Genomic DNA, 17,196 nt, shown 5'->3' with positions numbered 1-17,196 from the left:
TCATCTGATAAGACTATGATTAGCTTTGTAAGAAAACCAACAAACCACCTTCCAAAGTGACTGTCATTTTCACTGCCACCAGCAATGAATGAGAGTTCCTGTTGCTCTGCCTCCAAACCATCATTTGGTATTGCCAGATTTTTGGATTTCTGTCATTTTAATTGCTATTTGGTGGTATCTCAATATTGTTTTAATTTGCAATTCTTTAAGGATTGTTGGTGATGAGCAAATTTTCTTATCCTTATTTTCTATCTGTGTATCTTCTTTCATGAGGTGCCTGTTCAGATCTTTTGACTGTTGTTTTTTTAATTGGGCTGGTTTTTTTCTTTTTGTTGACACTGAGGTTTCTTTGCATTTTGTATTATGAGGAGTGTGAGGATTTTTTGTTTTTTGGATACAAGCCCCTTATTAGATACAAGTTTTGTAAATATTTTCTGCCAGTGTGTGACTTGTCTTTCTATTCTCTTAACAATGTCTTTTACAGAGCAAATGTCTTTCATTTTAATACTGCCTAATTTATCACTTTTTTTTTACATGGATCACACTGTTGGTGTTATATCAATAAACTTATTGCCAAATTCAAGATGACATAAATTTTCTCCTATGTTTTCTTCTAGAAGTTTTATTGGGTTTTTTTGGTTTGTTTTTTGTGGGGTTTTTTTGCAGTACGCAGGCCTCTCACTGTTGTGGCCTCTCCCGTTGTGGAGCACAGGCTCCGGACACGCAGGCTCAGCGGCCATGGCCCATGGGCCCAGCCACTCTGTGGCACGTGGGATCCTCCCGGACCGGGGCACAAACCCACATCCCCTGCATCAGTAGGCAGACTCTCAACCACTGTGCCATCAGGGAAGCCCCCTAGAAGTTTTATTGTTTTGCATCTTCTTTTAGTTCTATGATCCATTTTGAGTTAATTTTTGTGAGAGGGATAAATCAGTGTCTAGGTTCTTTTTTTTTTTTTTTGCACAATTGTTGCAGAACCATTTGCTGAAAAAACTACCTTTTCTCCATTGAATTTCCTTTGCTCTTTTTTCAAATATTGGTTGACCTTGTCTTTTGATTGAGAAGTTACATCAAGAAATATCAATTATTGGAGGACCTTCAAGATGGCAAAGGAGTTTGCTGTCTGCAACTGACTAGTTTCTGTTTTTATGTTTGTCTTAGTACAGATTTTAAGCTTCTTATCATTGGTAGATTTATTGGTTTGTTTGCTCTCTTCTGTTTTTAATTACTTAAAAATTTTCTTTCAAAAATTTTTTTATTTTAATAACTTTATTTTATTTATTTTTATTTCTTTTTTTCCTTCCTTTTCTTCTGAGCCGTGTGGCTGACAGGGTCTTGGTGCTCCAGCCAGGTGTCAGGGTGAGCCTCTGAGGTGGGAGAGCCGAGTTCAGGACATTGGTCCACCAGAGACCTCCTGGCCCCACGTAATATCAATCAGCGAGAGCTCTCCCAGAGATCTCCGTCTCAACGCTAAGACCCAGCTCCACTCAACGACCAGCAAGCTCCAGTGCTGGACACCCTATGCCAAACAACTAGCAGGACAAGACCCCAACCCCACCCATTAGCAGAGAGGCTGCCTAAAATCATAATAAGTTCACAGACACTGAAAAACACACCACCAGATGCGGTCTTGCCCACCAGAAAGACAAGATCCAGCCTCATCCACCAGAACACAATCACCAGTCCCCTCAACCAGGAAACCTACACAACCCACTGAACCAACCTTACTCACTGGGGGCAGACACCAAAAACAACAGGAACTATGAACCTGCAGCCTGCGAAAAGGAGACCCCAAACACAGTTAAGCAAAATGAGAAGACAGAGTAATACGCAGCAGATGAAGGAGCAAAGTAAAAATCCACCAGACCAAACAAATGAAGAGAAAATAGACAGTCTAACCCAAAAATAATTCAGAGTAACGATAGTAAAGATGACCCAAATCTTGGAAATAGAATGGAGAAAATACAAGAAACGCTTAACAAGGATCTAGAAGAACTAAAGAGCAAACAAACAATGATGAGCAACACAATAAACGAAATGAAAAATTCTCTAGAAAGAATCAATAGCAGAATAACTGAGGCAGAAGAACGGATAAATGACCTGGAAGATAAAATAGTGGAAATAACTACCACAGAGTGGAATAAAGAAAAAGAATGAAAAGAATTGAGGACAGTCTCAGAGACCTCTGGGACATTAAAAGCACTGATATTCAAATTGTAGGGGCCCCAGAAGAAGAAGAGAAAAAGGGACTGAGAAAATATTTGAAGAGATAATAGTTGAAAAATTCCCTAATATAGGAAAGGAAATAGTCAGTCAAGTCCAGGAAGCACAGAGAGTCGTATACAGCATAAATCCAAGGAGAAACACGCCAGGACACATATTAATCAAAGTATCAAAAATTAAATACAAAGAAAAAATATTAAAAGCAGCAATGGAACAGCAACAAATAACATACAAGGGAATCCCCATAAAGTTAACAGCTGATCTTTCAGCAGAAACTCTGCAAGCCAGAAGGGAGTGGCAAGACATATTTAAAGTGATGAAAGGGAAAAACCTACAACCAAGATTGCCCAGCAAGGATCTCATTCAGATTCGATGGAGAAATTAAAACCTTTACGCACAAGCAAAAGCTAAGAGAATTCAGCACCACCAAACCAGCTTTACAACAAATTCTAAAGGAACTTCTCTAGGCAGGAAACACAACAGAAGAAAAAGACCTACAATAACAAACAAAACTTAAGAAAATGGTAATAGGAATGTACATATCAATAATTACCTTAAATGTAAATGGATTAAATGTTCCGACCAAAAGACATAGACTGGCTGAACGGATACAAAAACAAGACTCGTATATATGCTGTCTACAAGAGGTTCACTTCAGACCATGGGGACATATACAGACTGAAAGCGAGGGGATGGAAAAAGATATTCAATGCAAACGGAAATCAAAAGAAAGGTGGAGTAGCAATTCTCATATCAGACAAAATAGACTTTAAAACAAAGACTATTACAAGAGACAAAGAAGGACACTACATAATGATCAAGGCATCAATCCAAGAAGATATAACAATGTAAATATTTATATGCCCAACATAGGAGCACCTCAGTACATAAGGCAAATGCTAACAGCCATAAAATGGGAAATTGACAGTTACACAATCATAGTAGGAGACTTTAACACCTCACTTTCACCAATGGACAGATCATCCATAATGAAAATACATAAGGAAACACAAGCTTTAAATGATACATTAAACAAGATGGACTTAATTGATATTTATAGGACAGTCCATCCCAAAACATCAGAACACACTTTCTTCTCAAGTGCTCATGGAACATTTTCCAAGATAGATCATATCTTGGGTCACAGATCAAGCCTTGGTAAATTTAAGAAAATTGAGATCATAGCAAGTATCTTTTCTGATCACAATGCTATGAGACTAGATATCAATTACAGGAAAAAATCTGTAAACAGTACAAACACATGGAGGCTAAACAATACACTACTAAATAACCAAGAGATCACTGAATAAATCAAAGAGGAAATAAAAAATACCTAGAGGACTTCCCTGGTGGCACAAGTGGTTGAGAGTCCACCTGCTGATGCAGGGGACACGGGTTCGTGCCCCGGTCTGGGAAGATCCCACATGCCGCAGAGCGGCTAGGCCCGTGAGCCATGGCCGCTGAGCCTGCGCGTCCGGAGCCTGTGCTCCGCAACGGGAGAGGCCACAACAGTGAGAGGCCCGCGTACCGCAAAAAAAAAAAAAAAACAAAAAACCTAGAAACAAATGACAATGAAAACACGACGACCCAAAACCTATGGGATGCAGCAAAAGCAGTTGTAAGAGGGAAGTTTATAGCAATACAATCCTACCTCAAGAAACAAGAAAAATCTCAAATAAATAACCTAAATTTACACCTAAAGCAATTAGAGAAAGAAGAAGAAGAAGAACAAAAAAACTCTGATTTTACTTCACGCCTCTCTGGCTCTTAAAACCCCTCTCTGGCTCTTGAACAGTGGATTTGACTGATTTCAGAGCTGCTACAAGTGGAGCTCACCTCTGCAATTAAACAGATTCCCAGAATCTGAGCCTGGGAAATGAAATTTGCTCAAGGCAAAGATCCAAGTTTTCATTCTGCTTGAATGGAAGAGCCAGATTCAAAGAGAAAAATGGCGGCATTGAGGACAGAAGACAGAACTCCATTTCACCGGAGTCTGTTTTAGCAGTTAATTTCTTCTCAAGAGGGACATTAAGTCTTTTTACCTAGCAGACAGACTCTAGCTGTTTAAACCCAGTGTGGGCTAGTGGAATGATTAGATTTTTGCATTAGTCATAGAAAGACAAGGTGTGTATTATTTTCCCCTGCTTTTTGTCATGAAATATGGACAATCCTTCCACTGAGTATTTGCTTAACCAGGTCATAGGAATTCTTAATTCATAAAGAGGAAGAAACAACATCTGGGAACCAGGACCAGTGCATTTTAGACATTTGCAGGTGTTTCTGGACAACAGGAGACCCTTGTCTACCTGCCCTGTACTTCACCAGTATCTTCACTCACTTTGATCCATCTTCCTGGCCAGCATTCACCATCGGCTCAGAAACAAAGTCTGTGACAAAGAATTACTGTGAATTTTTTTATTTCAGAAGAAGATGGTGCATTTATATAGGCTGTAAAATTGACATTTGTTTGTATTTAATAAGCTTCAAACTTATAATAATTCAAACAATGCTCTGTGAAAATAATTGGAAATAAGTCATTTAATAAATTTTTAGGTTTTTACTTATATTTAAACTTGTCAATAACTTAAAAGGATTGTGGATTCAAGGAATGTCCTACAATGTTCTCACTCTTGCTTCCATACTAATTTTTCATGTGGAAACACATTTTAATATTTCTGATACATTATTATGATTGTAGAGCCTTATTGAGAACTTTTTATTTTGTCACTCACCTCATTTTGTTAACTATTGTCCACTTATATTTGGGTTCAAATTTATGCTGTACTGGAAGAAATACAACTTATATTCTGGGAATAGAAATACCTAGCCCCAATCAAGTTTGTGACCCTGAGTATAACCTTGGTGTAGAGTCGATACAGCCCAGTGCCTAGTCATAGTGTTTAATGCCTAAAAACACATTGGAACACAGAGAATCATTAGTAGATACTTGCTGAATGGACCTCTCCACCCCTCCCAGGCCAGAATTCGGTGGAAAAATTGTAACCACTTTTTCCTTACTTAGAGGAAAGACAGTCTGGCCCATATTCCAGGAAAAGATGTTGAAGAAGGTGTCAGGAAAACAGTGGTGATACTTTGTAAAATGAGAACCCATTTTTGAATGTTAGAAGTAAGAAAATGAGTTTCAATGAAAAGGTGCTATTGTATAATTATTACAAGTTTTATAGCTTAAAAAATGCAACTCACCCAATTACAATATTATGTTAGTACCAAGAGGGCTTTTCTTACTTCGATAACACTCAGAAATGGTCATAAGTAAAAGGTGATATTCTTTTTAAAATGTCACGGATGCTGCATTTTCTGTATTCACTACTTTTGACACCAGGGGTAGTGAATGTCTGTGAATCTTGCATCCTCACCATCTGTACCTCTTGGTGGGTTGTTTCTAAATGAAGTTATCAAGAACAGAGAGGTTTTCTAAGGGTCCTTTGTTGAAGAAAGATGTTCACCTCATAGAAAATAAGGAAATATCTCCTTTACAGATACATGGGCCCATTCTGAGATTTATAAAGCATTCATGGCTATAAAAATCTATAAAGCATTAAGAGGCAAAACTCATTTTGGTTAGTAGCTTATTAAGTCTTGGCTTCTACACACCCTCTTGAGATATTTGCAATATAGTTGTTGATCTTGTGTCAACACACAAAACTTCACTTCATTCCTACTAGGTCCATTCATAGCACCACTCCTTGTGACCCAAGACAATTTCGAGACTGAAATGGTTGGACTTTCATTTATATATGATCAAATAAATAAGATTCTCATGTAACACGTTTCAGGCTGCCTCTTGATTTCCTTTCCAAGTAGGCATGTGGTTTTCAGTTTGGCTGCATGTCAGTCTTGAAGGGCAGTATTCATAAGAGTCGTGTCTGTCCTTGGCTCCTGACCTAAGCAGGGTATGTCAGAGGAACAAGTGCAATGGAGCACTTGAGGCAGGGTGGCTTTTCAGAGCATTATTTAATTTTGGTTGTTGGTGCAACAAGCTCATCAGAGACTGCTATTTCCAGCTGCACTGCAAGCTGTCCCACAGTTTAATTCTCTGCTTATTTGTTTTAGAAATCCTCCAACCAAGCACCTCAGTCATGTGCCAAAGTATGAGGATGACTTCACACCTCAGCTAATTCACATCTTCAAGGAGAGAAAACAATTTGCAACTGAATCCAGCCTCACTCATACCACCCAACAAATCCCCTTTGCTCGTGAGCCACCCCGGGGACTCTGGGGCAGACCCAGAATTGTCAAGAAAAGTAGATAGGTTAGGATATGCAAATACAATATCCTACGTATGTATTGATTTGTCTATTGACATTATGTTTAGAGAGAGGTTATATACAACTCACGGGTTAAATCAAATCTTGTGTTACAAAGCACCTGAATAGAAAGATGATACGTATTTATCTCTTATGTTGTATGATATAGTCAACTCAGATATGAACATAAGGGAAATACCTTTACCATCCCTATACTCATTAACCCCTGTCATTGCCGTGTTAACTTTTCGAAGACATCGGAATCAATGTTATTAGTCTTAGCTGATGCTAGTAATTAAAGATATCCTTAAATAAAATGTCCTGTCAGAAAAATATAAATATTTATCAAGCACTCAATACAGAACAGGGGGGACTTCCCCGGTGGTGCAGTGGTTAAGAATCTGCCTGCCAGTGCAGGGGACATGGGTTCAAGGCCTGGTCTGGGAAAATCCCACCTGCCATGGAGCAACTAAGCCCGTGCACCACAACTACTGAGCCTGTGCTCTAGAGCCCGCGAGCCACAACTACTGAGCCCGTGTGCCACCTACTGAAGCCCGCGCACCTAGATCCCGTGCTCCACAACAAGAGAAGCCACCGCAATGAGAAACCCATGCACAGCAATGAAGTGTAGCCCCCCGCTTGACGCAACTAGAGAAAGCCTGTGCACAGCAACGAAGACCCAACACAGCCAAAAAAAAAAAAAAAATACAGAACAGAGACTAATCTAGATTTTGAAGATAGAGCAGAAGACAAGACAAGCAGAACCTTGGCTTTCATAGAGTTTGGGTTCCTCTTTCTCTCTTGCTCTTTCTCTCTCTCTGTCTCTGTCTCTCTCTCTCTCTCTGTGTGTATATGTGTATAGGTTAGTAAACTGATAAGTAAATCTTTACGTATAAAATTAGATACTGGAAAGTGCTATCCAGAGAATTAAAATTGGATTATGTGACAGGGAGTAACACTGTTTACTTTAGATTGGGTGGTCAGGGAAGGGGTTTTTGTGGACACATTTAAGCTCAAGAAGGAGCCAGGAGCATGACGATCTGGATCTGGATCTGGAAGAACATTTTGAGTGGAAAGGACAATGAGTTTAAAAGCCCCAAGGAAGGAGCAAACTTGGCTTCTTCAAAGAGCAGACGAAAAGCAGAAGTGTCTGGAGAGTAGCAGGTGATGGGAAGAGTGAGGGCGGGAAGAGGAGGAAGAAAGGGACGTGAAACAAACATTAACCAGGAGTGTGTGGATAGAAGAAGCAGAATTTGGTAAAAATGATGATTTAGTACCATACTGTTTTCGCATTGCAGCTCACTATATTTACCTATTCACATGCAGATGAATAGAATAAAAATATTTTCTTGATTTTTACAGTATGAATCATTTTCTCATCTTGCTTTACACCCCGACAAAGTATTTTTTGGAATTAGCGGTCTTGCTGACTTTTCCTTAAATCCCCATTGTGCCATGATCGTCTTTAATGCAGGTGAAATGGCAGAGAATTTGGATTTGGAAAAAATAGTTTCCTTATAGAGTTGAAGTCTTTTTAATCCTGGGAAATGACATGGTGTGCTAGTGTCAAAGGATGCCTTTTCAGAAACTTGTTTCCCCGTCTCTCTTTTTCTCCCCAGTGGTTTCTATTTCTTAGTCCCTCTGCTCCGTACGAGTGATGGTATCACCACAGGTGCTCTGTTGCTGACACAGGATAGATTTCCCTGGGTAGCAGTGCTGAGTGACTCCCTTTCTTGACTCATTCAAAACAAGACAGGCTGTATAAACCCACTTGAGAATACATCCTGCAGGAAACAAGATTACCTAATCATTTGTTGCATCTCCATCTTTTGCTTTTCCACAAATGGCTGGTAACGTGAGCAGTCACAGTTATGGACTCCATTTTTTAAATGTATATATGTATCATACATACTCTTTGGTTTGGATTTCTCAGGGAGTGAGAATTATAGTTTTTTTTTTAATTGTTTTGATGTTTGGGGATTTTGTAGCCAAGAGTTCAAATGACAGATGTAATATTAGTTTTCTGGATAACTGTGCATGAATAAACAGAAGAATGCCAGAGAACAGAAGGGGCTCAAACCACACATATAGGTCAATGTTAGGTGTAGCTTCAACTGAGGTTACAGATTCTGTTCTGTACGGAGCCTTAATTTTTTAATTACAATTTATTTTTATTGAAAAATATACATATATTTTAAAACTCATATTTTAAAACACATATTTAAAAATTGTTTAAAACTCAAACAGTCCTCCAAAGCTTATCTTTCAAAACAGCAGTCTTCTGTCTACCCCTTCAAACCCCTGTATCTTGCTTCCCAGAAGCAACCATCTTCACTTTTATCTGATTCTTCTTGTACCTCAGTATTCCTCAATAAATGTCAAGTTTTGATATTCTGTTTTAGGTTGACATTATGAAAGAAGATGATTTGGCTTATCTATACAAACTCTTTGCTACAAAATTATGTCCATTCCCCCATCTTACCAAGAAAAGCATATTATATTGAAAATTTTGCTTACATTAACATCCAGTGTTTACAATTATGACTGTAGATATTGTTCAAGGCTGAGGCAAACATCCATCCTTATAAGCTATGATTATATTTCATGGCTACTATTTTCTTCTTAGAATTAAAATGTCTTTAAAAAAAACAGTTGACTAATCTATGACAAAGTAGGCAAGAATATACAATGGAGAAAGACAGTCTCTTCAGCAAATGGTGCTGGAAAAACTGGACAGCTACACGTAAAAGAATGAAATTAGAACACTCCCTAACACCATACACAAAAATAAACTAAAAATCTTTTAAAGACCTAAATGTAAGACCAGACACTATCAAACTCTTAGAGGAAAACACAGGCAGAACACTCTTTGACATAAATCACAGCAAGATCTTTTTTGACCCACCTCCTAGAGTAATGAAAATAAAAACAAAAATAAACAAATGGGGCTTAATGAAACTTAAAAGCTTTTGCAAAGCAAAGGAAATCATAAAGAAGATGAAGAGACAGCCCTCCGAATGGGAGAAAATATTTGCAAATGAGGCAAAAGAGAAGGGATTGATCTCTAAAATATACAAATAGCTGAGGCAGCTCAATATCAAAAAAACAAACAACCCAGTCCAAAAATGGGTGGAAGACCTAAACAGACATTTCTCCAAAGAAGGTATACAGATTGCTAACAAACACATGAAAGGATGCTCAACATCACTAATCATTAGAGAAATGCAAATCAAAACTACAATGAGGTATCACCTCACACCAGTCAGAATGGCCGTCATCAAAAAATCTACAAACAATAAATGCTAGAGAGGGTGTGGAGACAAGGGAACCCCCTTGCACTATTGGTGGGAATGTAAATTGATACAGCCACTTTGGAGAACAGTATGGAACTTTCTTAAAAAACTAAAAATAGGGCTCCCCTGATGGTGCAGTGGTTGAGAGTCTGCCTGCCAATGCAGGGGACACGGGTTCGAGCCCTGGTCTGGGAAGATGCCACATGCCGCGAAGCAACTAGGCCCATGAGCCACAACTACTGAGCCTGCACGTGTGGAGCTTGTGCTCTGCAACAAGAGAGGCTGCGACAGTGAGAGGCCCGTGCACCGCGATGAAGAGTGGCCCCTGCTCGCTGCAACTAGAGAAAGCCCTCGCACAGAAACAAAGACCCAACACAGCCAAAAATAAATAAATAAATACAATTTAAAAAAGAAATCCTGAATGCTAAAAATAACTTAAAAAAAAAAAAAACTAAAAATATAGCTACCATATGATCCAGCAATCCCACTCCTGGGCATATACCCTGAGAAAACCATAATTCAAAAAGACACATGCACCCCATCATTGCAGCACTATTTACAATAGCCAGGACATGGAAGGAACCTAAGTGTCCATTGACAGATGAATGGATAAAGAAGATGTGGTGCATATATACAATGGAATATTACTTGGCCACAAAAAGGAATGAAATTGGGTCATTTTTAGAGACATGGATGGACCTAGAGAGTGTCATACAGAGTGAAGTAAGTCAGAAAGAGAAAAAAAATATTGTATATTAACGCATATATGTGGAATCTAGAAAAATGGTACGGATGAACCAGTTTGCAAGGCAGAAATAGAGACACAGATATAGAGAACAAACGTATGGACACCAAGTGGGGAAGGGGGGTAGGAAGAATTGGGAGATTGGGATTGACATATATACACTAATATGTTTAAAATAGATAACTAATGAGAACCTGCTGTATAGCACAGGGAACTTGACTCAGTGCTCTGTGGTGACCTAAATGGGAAGTAAATCCAAAAAAGAGGGGATATATGTATACATATAGCTGATTCACTTTGCTGTACAGCAGAAATTAACACAACATTGCAAAACAACAGTACCCCAATTTAAAAAGAATACACATATATGTATAATTCAAATAAATAAATAAATAAATAAATATTGAGACTAAATAAAAAACCAGTTGATTATGTTTTATTTCCTTTATTTCTTTCATAAAAAACTTTCAGGCATTCAGATTTTTTCAGCTATTGAGCATAATGGAACAAATATTCATGTATACATCACCCCATTTAAGAAGTAAAACCTCATAAATACCACTGAAGTCATGGATAAACTGTTTTTTGATCACATTTCCCTCACTGCTCATTAGAGGTAAACACTATACATTTTTTCGTTATTTGTTAGTCTCAAGAAGTGTGTACAGTTTTACTCTATATGTATAAATCCCTAAGCAATATATTACATATTTTTAGCTTTGTATAATCGCATCATACTGTATGTATTTTGGTAAATCTTGCTTTTCCCCATCAATGGGTCTTTGGGATTTCTAATGCATGTTAACTGTAACAAATTTATTTTATTATATAACTATCCCATCATGTGTCTATACACACAACGTGTTTATTTATTCTCATTTTTCTGATTAGCATTTAGTTTGTACTTAGAATTTAACTATAAAAATACTGCCCCAAGTCTTTTAGTGCGTGCCTCCTTTCCCACAAAGACAGGAATCTTTATAGCATTTATACCTAGAAATAAGATTGATGGGTCTTGGGGCATCCTCCTTCGGCTTTAATAGATAACGCCAAATATCTCCCCTGAATAGTTAAAACAGTTTATAACCCCATTAGTGCTGTAAAGATTTTCTAATTGCTTCTTATCTTTACCTACACTTGGTGTACTCAAACTTTTTAATTTTTTGCCAGTCTGTTGAATCTGAAATGTTTCTTATGTTCTTTTATTTTGCACTTTTCTGATTATTACTGAGAATCTCTCTTCCTAGGTTTATTGGCCGTTGGATTTTTTCATCTGTGAATTTGCCTATTTGCATGTCTCGTTTGCCTTCTATTTATTAATTCTTCATATATTTTGGATTTTAATTACCTCTTACTTTTAAACTTTGCAAATGTACCTGACCATGCTATAATTTATCCATTAATTTTTTATGTCTTTTGATATTTGACCATTTCTAATTTTAAAATAGTTGAATTTGTTAATCTTTTCCCTATGATTTGCACTTTTTTCTGTCTTGTATGAGAAATCTCTTCTTACACTAAGGTCATAAAGATAATCTCTATTTTCTTCTGAATTTCTATGAGCTTGCTTACAAGACCTTTATTCCACCTGGGATTGACCTTTTTGTACATTGCAAGGTTAGGGTATAATTTTATCTTTCCTATATGGATAGTCATGGTCCTGGAATTGTACTTTCTGTAGCCCATCATTTCCTGACTGATCTGTAAGGGCATCTCATCAAGCTCCTAGAAGAAAACATAGGGGAAAAGATTGTGAACAGTAGCCTTGGCAATAATTTCTTGAATATGACATCAAAAGCACATCAACAAAAGCAAAAATTGACAAGAGAGACTAAATAAAAATAAAAAGCTTTTGCACAGCCAAGGAAACAATCAAAAACAGCAACAGCAAGGCAATGTACAGATTGGAAGAAAGTATCTGCAAACCATATATCTGATAAGAAACTCATACAATGTAATAGTAAGAAAGCAAATAACCCAATTAAAAAATGGACAAAAGAACATAGACATTTCTCCAAAGAAGCCATATAAAAACAGATATATGAAAAGGCACTCAACATTACCAATCATCAGGGAATGCAAACTCAAACCACAATGAGATATTGTCTTATACATTTTAGGTTGGCTTTTATTAAAGAAAAAATATTAAAAATGTTGGCGAGGGAACCCTTGTGCACTGTTGATAGGAAGGTAAAGTGGCACAGCTGCTATGGAAAATGGTAGGGAGGTTCCTCAACGAACTAAAAGCAGAACCATCATGTGATCCAGCAATACCATTTCTGAGAGTATGTCCAAAGGAATTGACATCAGGATCTCGACGAGAAATATACATTCCCACGTTCATTGATGAATTGTTCACATTAGCCAAGGCATGGAAGCAACCTAAATGTCCATTGATGAATGAGTGGGAAAAGAAAATGTTTTTTCATGTACATACCATAAAATGTAATTTAACCTTAAAAAAGAAGGAAATTCTGTCATTTCCAATGACACGGATGAACCTGGAGGATATAATGCTGAATGAAATAAGCCAGACACAGAAATACAAAGACTATGTGATACCACTTACATGATGAATCTAAAATTGTCAAATCCATGGAAGCAGAGTGTGGTATGGTGATTGCCAGAGGGGAGAGGAAAATGGGGAAATATTAGTCAAAGAGTACAAAATTTCATTTATACCAGATGAATAAGTCCTAGAGATTTGTACAGCGTAGGGTCTTTAGTTAACAATACTGCATTGTACATTTAAAAATTTACTGTGGGTAGATCTTATGTTGTGTGCTTTAATCACAAAATACTAATAGTATTAATAATTATGGTAGAAGAAAGAGGAGGAGGAGAAAAAGGAGGAAAAGGGAGGAGGAGAAGTAAGAGGATTTGAGGAGACTTCAGGAGGTGATGGATAGGTTTTATGGCATAGATTGTGGTGATGGGTCCATGGGTGTTTATTTATCTCCAAACTCATCAAATTGTATATATTAATTATGTATAACTTTTTGTTTATCAAAAAAAGAAAAGGAAATAAAATTTCTTGTGAAATATGCTTTCTTATAATAGTATTATAATTAAGGATATATATATATGTTACATACAATAATCGTAAATATATTGTACCAAGGTCATTTCCCATTTTATTTTGTGGATATTTCATTGGTTGTCTATCTGAGACAGGAAGCATAAGAAATATATGATTTTAATGTGCTTAAATATTAGCAGAATTAAGTTCATTACACAAAGTGAAAAGCATTTGTATGTAGCTGTGTTTTGTTACCTTTGTTTATGAAAAAGATATTGGTCAGTACCATAGTCTCTTGGGGAGAATATCCTTTAGGAGTAATATGAAGAACACCTCTTTTAAAAAGCTGATACATTTAAACATCTCAAGGTCCCGCTTTATAATCAAAATAGAAAGTGTCAAAAAAGTAGTGGAAAAATAATGGCTGGGTTCTTCATAGTCAGAGCTGTGAAGAAAATCTCAGGAGCTTATCCTAGATGATCACCTCTGTTTTACAGATCTAGGTAGTTAAAATAATTGTGATAACTCTAGGTGAATATCTCTACATTTAGGTGCTTACTGGAAATGAGCCTTTTAATCTGCTAGAGGAACACCTCTTCTGGCATCCAGAGCCTCAGCTCGTGAGCTGCAGGTACCCTCATCTGCATCCAGGGTCAGAAGTTGGGAGCGGGGGGCACTTCATCAGATTTCCTTGAATATATATTCCAGTTTCATAAAAGACATTTTAAATAATTCCTTTTGATGAAAATTTAGGTCTTGAGAAAAAAAGCAATTTCTTCTTTCTTGCTCAGTGAGTTTCACAGATAGACTTGCCTGCCCTTTGGACTATAACATTTGAACCAAACTAATGATTCTCATGGCTTAAGCCTCGAAAAGTTAGGAATAGTGACTTTTCCTTTTCTCGTTAGTGATCTTTAGGAATACCAGTCCACTGTTCCAATGAATACAAAAAAATGTAAGTAGGAAAAATAACTAGGAAACAGGATTTCATAAATAATATTAGGACCTCTCAGTAAGAAAAAAAATAATACTTAGTAGGAAAAAACAGAGAAGAGAAATGAGGCTGTAGGTAAATAAATATTTCGAGCCTCGAGGAGGAAAAGCTAAGGCTAGTCAATTTTCTAAAAAGCAATCTGAGTACATAATCCTAGCAAAAAGTGTTAACAGGAGGTGGATGAATTTTTACAAATATAAAAGGAAACATATGTCCTATGAAGGAATGTGAGCACCACTTAGCAATTTCACAGCACTTTTCATCTTCAAAGAATTTTGCATGTTAACTAATTAATCCTTCCAACACCCTTGTGACGTAAACGTGACAAACAAGGACAGAAGTGAGTCTCAAATGACTAATTTACCAAGCTCACTGGTTGAGAAAGAATTATGAAAGCATGCCAGTTACTAATGAGGAAGATCCTAGGTAGGGATTTTATACAGGATATTGTGTGTGTGTGTGTGTGTGTGTGTGTGTGTGTGTGTGTACTTTCCAAAATTTGTTTACAGAAATATAGAGCAAATGACAGAATTTGAAAGAAAGAATTTATCACCCCTTGAGCTCAGTTTATGCTAGACTAGTGTGGACTCCTCAAATAATCCAAATTTAAACCATGCATATTAGCAGCAGTTTGGTATTTGCTGTTTATGCATGGAGTTGATGCATTATTTAGACAATGAGAACCAACTGTCTGAAACTTCAGTGGTTTAAAGGGAGTTGCACTTGTTAGGGGGTTATTTTCTGCCCAATTCTGTAACATGTAATCTATCAACACATATTCTTTCTTGTTATCCAAACACCAGGACAAGAATGCAAGGCCCAACTAAATGAGAGATCTGACAGTTTTAGGCTCTTACTTGCCAACCACTTATTTTGGAAACTTATAACTGAGGCTGTGGTTAGTTTTCTAAAGATCTAAGTCTGTTTCCTTTTTCTCTGCCTGCCTGTGTAATACTGTCTACTATTACCCTGTTGTAACAACAATATATCTTTCCCCAAACTTGCGGAAGAGAATAGCGGAGCTCATGACCACCCTGGAATGATAATAGCCGTGCCGTGCTGTTGGCACCCTGAGGTGACGGTGGCAGGGAGTCACATTATCCACTTACAACCACAGCCATTCCATTCCAGCTTCACGGGATAACAGAGTGAGTCTCACTGATTACAAATCTGCTAACATAGGCACTAGCCTTCATTCCTTTTCTTGATGATAAAATTTCATTGTGGGCATTATTAGCCTTACTGTGCTGCTCTTAAAATTGTTACTATGACCTTTCAAAAAGTATTGATCCACAAACGCTAAATGGCTAAATATTTCCAAAGGGAAACCTGACTGCCTTTTCTGCACCACAGCTATAAAATTTTCCTTCCAACAAATCAAGACTGGAGGGTACAAAAGGGCTGAGCATTACCCTTCTCTTTCTCAGTGTTAGTTCCAAACTATTATGTGAGTTTCTCTCTCTTCCCTTCCTCCCTTCTTCCTTTCCCCCTCAAATAAGCATAGATTTTCACCTCAGTCCATCATTTCCTTGTATCTGGGTAGCAAAAGTCACGTTGATTATTGCCCAAGGTTTTCAAATGTGGTGCAAAGTTGTAGAGACTATTGATTTAGTCATTCAATTACCAAATATTTCTTGAGTGCTTACTATATGCTAGTCACCATTTTAGTCACTAATGATACAAGAAAGAAGAAAAGTTCCTGCCCATAAAGACATAGCACTTACTAAGGAGGCTGGTACTGGGCCCCTCAAAATGAAGAGCCATCCTCTTCTATTTGGTCATAAAATTCAATCATTATACTACATTCCAATCACTGAGATACATTCTGTTGTGTGAAATTTCTTCCTGCATTTTTGTTTTGCTGCTACCTGGGATCATTTTCCTTCTGCTTGAAGAAAAACTTTTTTTTTTTTTTTAGTTTCAGTGTACTGGCAACAAATTCTCTGTTTTTGTATGTATTCAAATATCTTTAATTTTTTTGAAGATTTTTTTTCTAGATATAGAATTCTAGTTTGGCAGTAGCTTTCCTTTTTATTTCATTAAAGATATTCCATTGTCTTCTTGATTTCATATTCTATTGAGACATCAGCTGTATGTCATTATTGCTCCTTTAAAGATAGCATTTTTCTTTGAATGTTTTTTACTATTTTCTTTTCTCTCTGATTTTCAGTAATTTTTCTATGCTGTGACTAGTTGTGGGGTTTTTTTTTGGGGGGGGGGTGTTGTGTGGTTATCCTGCTTGAGGTCCACAGCTTTTCTAAGATCTGTATCTTGATTTTTTTGGTCAGATTTTGGAAATTTATTCTCTTCAAATATTTTTTCCTTTATTCCCTCTCTATTCTTCTGAGCCTTTAATTATGTAGATTATAGTTTTTATCCATGTCATATAAATATAGATATAGATAGATAAATATATAAATAGATGTTATATCGAGAGGGAGGCTTGTCCAGAGATACACCAACACATATGCTCATTTCTGTATTATTCTCTCTTTTGCTTTGGTCTCTATGCTTCAGGCTGTGTTTTCATCATTTTTCTCTGGATGAGTCACTAATCCTCTCATGTTCTATATCAATCTCCTCATTAAGCGCATCTATCAAAGTCTAAATTTCACTCTATCACGTTGTCAACTCTAGAATTTTTACTTATTCTC

The 17,196-nt window shown here is 37.1% G+C and overlaps 1 pseudogene; it reads left to right on the top strand.

Annotated features, from left to right (window-relative positions):
* The window catches only part of LOC111177956 (DNA topoisomerase I, mitochondrial-like), a 36,243-nt pseudogene that overhangs the window by 11,292 nt on the left and 7,755 nt on the right, over positions 1-17,196 (top strand).

Source organism: Delphinapterus leucas, chromosome 2 (genome assembly GCF_059928025.1).
Source record: "Delphinapterus leucas isolate spDelLeu-1000000601 "Yukka" chromosome 2, BTC_Dleu_Yukka2, whole genome shotgun sequence".
Taxonomy (NCBI): Eukaryota; Metazoa; Chordata; class Mammalia; order Artiodactyla; family Monodontidae; genus Delphinapterus; species Delphinapterus leucas.
This window is presented reverse-complemented; position numbering and strand designations above follow the sequence as displayed.